This window comes from Protopterus annectens, chromosome 1.part1 (assembly GCF_019279795.1).
Source record: "Protopterus annectens isolate FY-2018-M chromosome 1.part1, PAN1.0, whole genome shotgun sequence".
Taxonomy (NCBI): domain Eukaryota; kingdom Metazoa; phylum Chordata; order Ceratodontiformes; family Protopteridae; genus Protopterus; species Protopterus annectens.
Genome location: NC_056726.1, coordinates 167,649,958 through 167,657,373, shown reverse-complemented (window position 1 = coordinate 167,657,373; position 7,416 = coordinate 167,649,958). Strand labels below are relative to the sequence as shown.

General features: G+C 34.7%; 1 pseudogene; it reads right to left on the bottom strand.

The window, feature by feature from the left end:
- Positions 1 to 5,363: 5,363 nt before the first annotated feature.
- LOC122817202 lies at positions 5,364 to 5,508 on the bottom strand (annotated as a pseudogene).
- Between the last annotated feature and the right edge of the window lie 1,908 nt (positions 5,509 to 7,416).

Genomic DNA, 7,416 nt, shown 5'->3' with positions numbered 1-7,416 from the left:
TTAGTCTGGATATCAATAGTACATTTGATTTGGTTAACTAGGAGTACTTAGTTTTTATTATTAGTACTAGAGGAATGTAATTTTTCAAACAATTTCTTACAATTAATCAAACTTCTATATGAAAACTCCTTTGCCTACGTTCATATACTTCCCAGTCAGTCATGATCACAAAAGGTACTAACCCTTGTCCCCATTGCTTTTTTGCTCTAGTTGTAGAACCTTTTGCAAATTGCCGGCCCATTAGCCTGACAAGCCTTATCTGCAAAGCCATGGAGAGGATCATAATGGACCTCATAAATAAAGACATACTTTGGATCCAACCCAGTTTGGCTTTGTCAGGCAGATCATGCCTTTTAAACTTGGTTGACTTCTTGAAACAGTCACCAAAAAGGCAGTCCATACAGCCTACCTCTCGGGTATCAAAAACTCATCAGCTTAAATGTTAACCCATACATCACAAGATGGGTTGCAAACTGGCTAGAACCCACAGGGTCAGAGTTGCTGGTGTCCCATGACAAAGTTTGCAGATGACTGCACTTTCTACATTGCCCACCTTATCATGAAGGGATTCTCATCTAGAACTCATCCTCATCAGACCAATGATTGAGTACAATGCCCCATTTGGGATGTATCTGTTCCTCAAAAAAAAGGAGGGTCTCAAAAAATCTGTCCTATGCTGCCCGACTGAAAGAACTCCAGCTCTATTCATTGTTCAAGGGATTACCTCTCAGTGTCACTGCCGACAGAGGCACAGCAAAATAATGGGTATAGTTCCCATAAACCTATGAACCTATGAACCTATAAAGGCATACGAATATATCATGATTTAATCACAAAAATGCAATTATTTACAGATGACAACCTATTAATTTTGACTGATTGCAATTCTTCTCTTGTTGCAGTATTCCAAGCAATAGAAATATTCCAGAAGAAATCGGGACTCAGTTTTAATGAGAATAAGACTAAAATACTACATGTTAATTATAATACTAATAAAATAGATAAGAAATTACCAAAATACATTGTGAAAGATGGTAAAATCACTTACTTAGAGATAATCTTGTCTTAATATATTAATGATATAACAACCCTTAATTATAATAATAACTTAAATTAGGTCTATATCACAACATCCAAAAGACCTGAGACCGAACGGCATTTACATTAAAAATGACAGTTAATGAAGTTGCTCTTGTGGGAGACTACACTCCCCATACCACCCCCCACTAATTATATATACCAACTCCAAGATCACACTTTAGTGAGGAAAGGGCAAATTTTCTGATCTTCACTTTACCGCAATCTCACAATAAATACCTCAATGAACAGCATTTCTGATGTAAATGCATTAGATCACCAGTCTTTTCGATTTGGTGATATAGACCCACTTAAATTCCATAAAACAAACTCTTAATAAATTGAATAAATGTTATTCACAATGGAAGAGAGACTTTTCTTAATTAAAATTATTATCCTTCCTAAATGTTTTTATATAATATAATCTTTGTTATGCCCACTTCCGCAAAAATATAAGGGCCTACTTTATTTAAATGAAAATGCGTTACGTCGAACACCACTCCATCGACACATATACACCGAACCGCAAAATAATCAAATACACAAAACCGCAAAATTACCGCGAAATTCAAAATGTCGAAGTGTTTTGGTTGGCCCATCTGAGCTACAGATCCGTAAGGTAAGTGTGCGATAGTTACGGACATTAGGGTTAGGATTAGGGTGCGGGTTAAGGTAAGTGCATAGATAGGTAATGTAAGATGGGTAATGTATTTAATGTTTAGTGTAGGGTTTGAGGTCGGGGTTTGGTTAGTGTATATGTGTGGTTTATTTATTTTGTTTGGGTATAGCTCCGTAGGGTAAGTATGTGGTAGTTACAGACCTTAGGGTTAGGGAGGGGTTAAGGATAGTGTATAGATAGTGGTGTATGTGGGGTTTAGTGTAGAGTTTTGGTTGGTGTATGTTTGTAGTTTATTTATTTTGTTTGGGTGGGTAGTATGTTTCGGGCAGTGGGGTTGGCTAAGTATGACAATTCGGTAATTTGAGTTTCACAGTTTCATGCGTTCGATTATTTTGCGGTTCGGTGTATATGTGTCGATGGAGTGGCGTTCAACACAACACATTTTCATTTAAATAAAGTAGACTCAAATATAAAAGAGTATAATTCTTTATGATATTTTTATGGTTTCCTAACAAGCCTAGATTGGCTTTAAGCCATCACATTACAGATTGCACATCGGATAGTATTGGTCTTCCAGATTTACAATTATATTCCTTATTCTTAAATGTTAAGACAGTAATTTATTGGTTAAATAAAAATTATAATGCCAAATGGAAAGATATTCAGGGAGGTATTTGGTGTAAATCCAATAATTTAGCAAAATTATATCAGACTAAAACAGCTACTAATAAATTTCATTGGTTAATAAAAGATTATTTTAGAGAAAACAAAAGAAACTAGTGAACTCTTATTATATTAATCTGATAGTAACCTCCTTTAATTTTTTCATTTTCAAGAACCCTGAATATAAAGCATGGATTTTCTCTGCATTTCCAATTACCTATGCTCAAAATAGAATTAATACATTTAATTTAACAACAATGACTATATTTAAAGACAAAATCATGTTATACTGGTATCAATTACTAGACCATGCTGATAGTAAACTGAATTTTGACCACCATATTGCCTCTGTTGTACGGAAAGCTTTCTACATGGCCCACCTCATTAGTAAAGGTATCTCATCCAGGGACAAGGTGGTCATAATGTCCCTGTATTATTTCCTTATAATACCCATTATTGAGTACAATTCCCTTTTTAGCATGTACCTCACAAAGCATACGCAGCAGCTGGACAGATCACAGAGGTTCCTCACAAGGAGAATCCAGGGCCACAAAGATCTGCCCTACACAGATAGGCTAAAGGCCCTGTCCCTCTACTCAGTCTCCTACAGACTCCTCAGAGGTGACCTCTGTCTGGCATTAAAAGCAATCTCAGACCCCACCTTGATGGCACTGCTGCATATCCACAAGTCAAGCTCCACTCGAGTAACCCGCACATACAACCTCAACCTAGTCTGTGACTTGTTGGCGGGACAGATTTGTGTCCCAGAGACTTCCCCTTTTGTGGAATAGACTCCCTCTCCATGTCAAGCAGAGTACCTCATTAACCCTTTTTAAGCTCAGCCTAGATAACTGGATTGGGAACAGAAAATACACCCCTGCAATTCCACCTGTGTCCCTGCTGGACAGTGGCATAGAGTGCTGACTTGTTGGAATATTGGCTAAATTCTGGCTAGGCTTGTAAGGGCCTCAGGGCCAATTGCCTAGTAACTTCCCATGATCCTATGAGCCTATGGATATGGGAAGTTACAAAATGCTGACCTTATCATTAATACGTTTGAGTTTAGCAAAGGCATGTGGTTAGAAATTCAAAATTGTAGACAATTAGTTGAACATAAGATTAATCTAATGCAACCAATAGTTTGAAATTCTTTCCACACATGTATTGATCTACTCATTATTCTAATGCAGCAGAATATAACTGGAAATGGACTTCTATCTAAAATATATAAGGTATTTAAGAAATCAACAGTATGTCACAGAGAAAACTATTGGGATTACTTTAGACTTGTTAATAATAACTCCCCAAGTGAAGGTGATAAAGAACTAATACTCCAGTCTTCAAAACAAACTATTTCATCACTAAGGTGGAGGGTATTCTCTTGGAAGTTCTTACATAGAACCTTTATCACACCACATAAAGTTGAACTGATGTTTAATAAAGACATAGGATACTGGAGATGTTAACTAAATGTTAAAGCTGACTGGCAGCATGTGTTTTATGATTGTATAAAACTTAAAATATATTGGGATAATATGAATTCTCATTTACACTCTGTTTTTAATGATAAGTTTATGCTGACCAAATCTCTTATTTTATTTAATACACCTGTTCCCACTTGTGCCACAAAAATAAAATACCTTCTTTTATGGAGTATCTTAACATTAGCAAAAAAGTCATCACCAAGAACTGGAAGAATCAGACGACTCCTACTACAAAGGAATTTGTGCTCTTGGCAACTGAAGTTTGTCATCTTGAACTTCTCACAATCAAGGCAAGAACATCTAGAATCACCTCTTCATATAATATATGGTTGAAATTCAAAGAACTGATGCACAGACTTTAATAATTAACTAACAACTACTAATCACATTTAATTTTCTGTTTAAAAACCTTTGTTTTATAGTAGACGCCATTGTAAATAGTTTTGAGTATTTTAGTTATTTATTATTGTTCTTTTAGATATGTATATTTGTTTTATAACATCTCTATATATTATTGTTTTATTGTTAAAATTTTGAACAAAACAATTGAAAAAAAAAAGAAAGATAGCTCAACCAGTTGTTACTGGGAGGGGGGGGGGTAACCAAAGGGGACAAGGGTATGTTTCTGACATCATGAGAACTGGCTTGAATAAAAATGTTTAACTCAGTGGCTTCCTAAGACCAACTTTAGGAAGGAGACTGTGTCCTGAATTACTGATATGGAAACAGCATGTCGTGCACCACTGTATCTGATTTATATCCATGTATGATGATAGGAATTGGAAGTGATTGCTACAAGCAGCTTGACATTCAAACCTTAAGTTGGTTGGAAAAGAAACATTTGATTGCCACCATTGTGAGGCCACACCAATCAGTGACCGGTTGTGTGACTGATGGCTTGTAGGAAGCCAGACAGAGCCACACAATCAAATGCTGATGGAAAGTGTCTTGTAACAAGGGTCATCCATGAAGTGCCCTAGAATGATGGGGCACAGTTAGGGGTGTGACAGGCTCCTGCATGGAAATTATCTCCTAATTTATACCCACGTCGCAGTGCTTGTAAACCAATGCATCATGCAATCTGAAACATTCATTTTATTAATGAAGTTACTCACCCACTCACAGCAATTACCAGAGATGAAGAAAAGAAATCATAAAATGGGCAGATAGTTGACCAACAAATGCAAGAGGCCAATCTATAAAAAGCTGCAACTATGAATCGCTATCTTCACTACTGGGGAAAAGGATTGAGGTTAATCTTAATGAAACTAAGTTGAGTTCAGAACAGTGGATATTGATTCTCAGTGAGGCTGCATGAAGTTAAAGAAAGCCCTTTCTTGTGAAGCTCCATTTCCTCGTTCTTAAATTGGATAGTACCCATGCACTATTGTTTAATACAACCAGTTTATTTTATCCATTTCCATGCTGCTGCTGCTGCATAGTTAACCTACCTGCATTTAAAAAGTCACTCAAACATTTATACCATATAAACTACTGGTCTATAATTTCAAATCAGGCTACCTCTAGGTCTTAATTACAAGAGTGTTCTATAACATGCCACCCCTTTTGCAAAGGAGATTGAAGCATGATTGACTTGTTTTTTATTAGCAATAATCACGCTTCGGCTAAACCTCATTGGGTATGATACTGCCACTGTGCAAAGCTAGCATGATTGACTTGTAATATACTATGTTGCAGACACAACAAGATTTGATGCACCTATTTACAATGACACAAATTATGTTAATACATATTTGCTTATAACCTATAAACTACTGGTCTGTCATTTAAAATCAGACCACTCCTGGGTCTTAATTGCAAAACAGTCTTGTACCATGCAGGCATTCAGTGTAATGTGTCAGGGCAGCTTGTGTTTCTCCAAATAACAAGTGTAGTCTCTTACCTATGAGGTTTGGAGGCACCTCCCCTCCTCAAGGATATGGAAAACAAAGAGGCCATAAGAGGAACAAGTCAGGGTATGTTTTCATAGCCTGATATTGGAAATTTGCTTTCAGATTGCATATAGATGTTTATAAATTCTTTTAAAAAGTTTTCAAAAGGTCTTCACTGTATAAGAAAGAAGAAAAAAGGCAAAGGATGAAAAAGGTAAATAATATTATTTAAACTGAGAATCTTAGCTATAAATTTGAATAGTATAAAGAATATAAAAGAAGGTTAGGTGTGTTAGAATGGTATAAAACATTTGATATGGATATTATAATATTAAAAGTCACAAAAGTTTTGTTGGAGGGGGGGAGATTACAAGTAAATGAATTATGGGAAAGGAGCATTATTTGGAATATAGGAAAAGAAATGTGTTCAGGTATTGGAATTGTAAGTAAAAACTCAGTAGAATTTTTGGATTGTACTTTGATATATTTAGGCAGAGTAATAGTATTGGATGTTAGATGGAAAAAGCAGGTATATAGAATATAGAATTATTGCAGTATATGGATATGTCATACAATAAGAAAGAGAGTTGATGTTTAAAAAGATTTTTGATTATGTGAGTATCAGTATGCAAATTATATTAGTGGGGGATTTTAATTGTGATTTAAGAAAAAGGAAACAAGAAGGAGCTGATACTAAGGTAATGGCAGAGTTTTTTGAAAAGTGGAAAATTATATTTATGGGATAACAAACAATGGACCTATAAAAGGGGTAACTTAAGAACAGAAACTGCCTATTTTTTGATTTTGGAAAGTTTGAAAACATTACATAAAGGAACAAGAGCAACAATTTTTTCACATCATGTGGCAATTTGGACAAAGATTCAAGAAAAAGAAGAGTATATAAAATAAGTAGAAGTATTAAAAGAATAAAGGAACCAGATTTAAATGAGGACGGTAGAGAAAGGATTATGCAATTATGGAATGATCATATAGACATGAGAGTGCTTTATGAGAATTGGACAAGTTGGTGGATAAGTTTTAAAGAAAAGTATAAAATAAGTTTTTTTTTTATAATGACAAAGATCAAAAAGAACAGAACAGAAACAAAAGTATAAAGAAATTAGTCATGAGGCACTCGGAGAGATTAAAAGAGACAGTAAAGGATTTTTGAGCAAGAAAATTGGTATATGTAATGAATCAAGAAAAAATAATGTTTAAACAGAGTTTTTTTTTGCAGGGAAATGAAGAGGAGATGGCACCATATTTAAATAAAGTTATAAAAGAAAACAGGAGAGTGAAAAGAGAAATAAGAAATGCAAATGAGATATTGTCAAAACACATAAAGACACATACAGAAATAATGGGTGTAATAAAAGAATATATAAATAAGACATTTTCAAAATACAAAACAGAAAGAGGACATAAGTAGAAAGTGAAAAAATTAATTAAAGAAGGCAATAAGGGGATAGCGAAGAATATATATATGCGAAAGAAATAGAAACTGTATTAAGGCTGGATGGGATTGAATATTCCATGTATAAAAATACGTTAGATTGACAGACGTATCTTGTAGAGATGCTAAATGAATGGTTAGAGAAAGAGGTGGAAGATAAAGAAAATGTATTAGATTTATGAAATTTATGTGGAAAAAAGAGAAAAAGAAGATACAAGGAACAGGAGA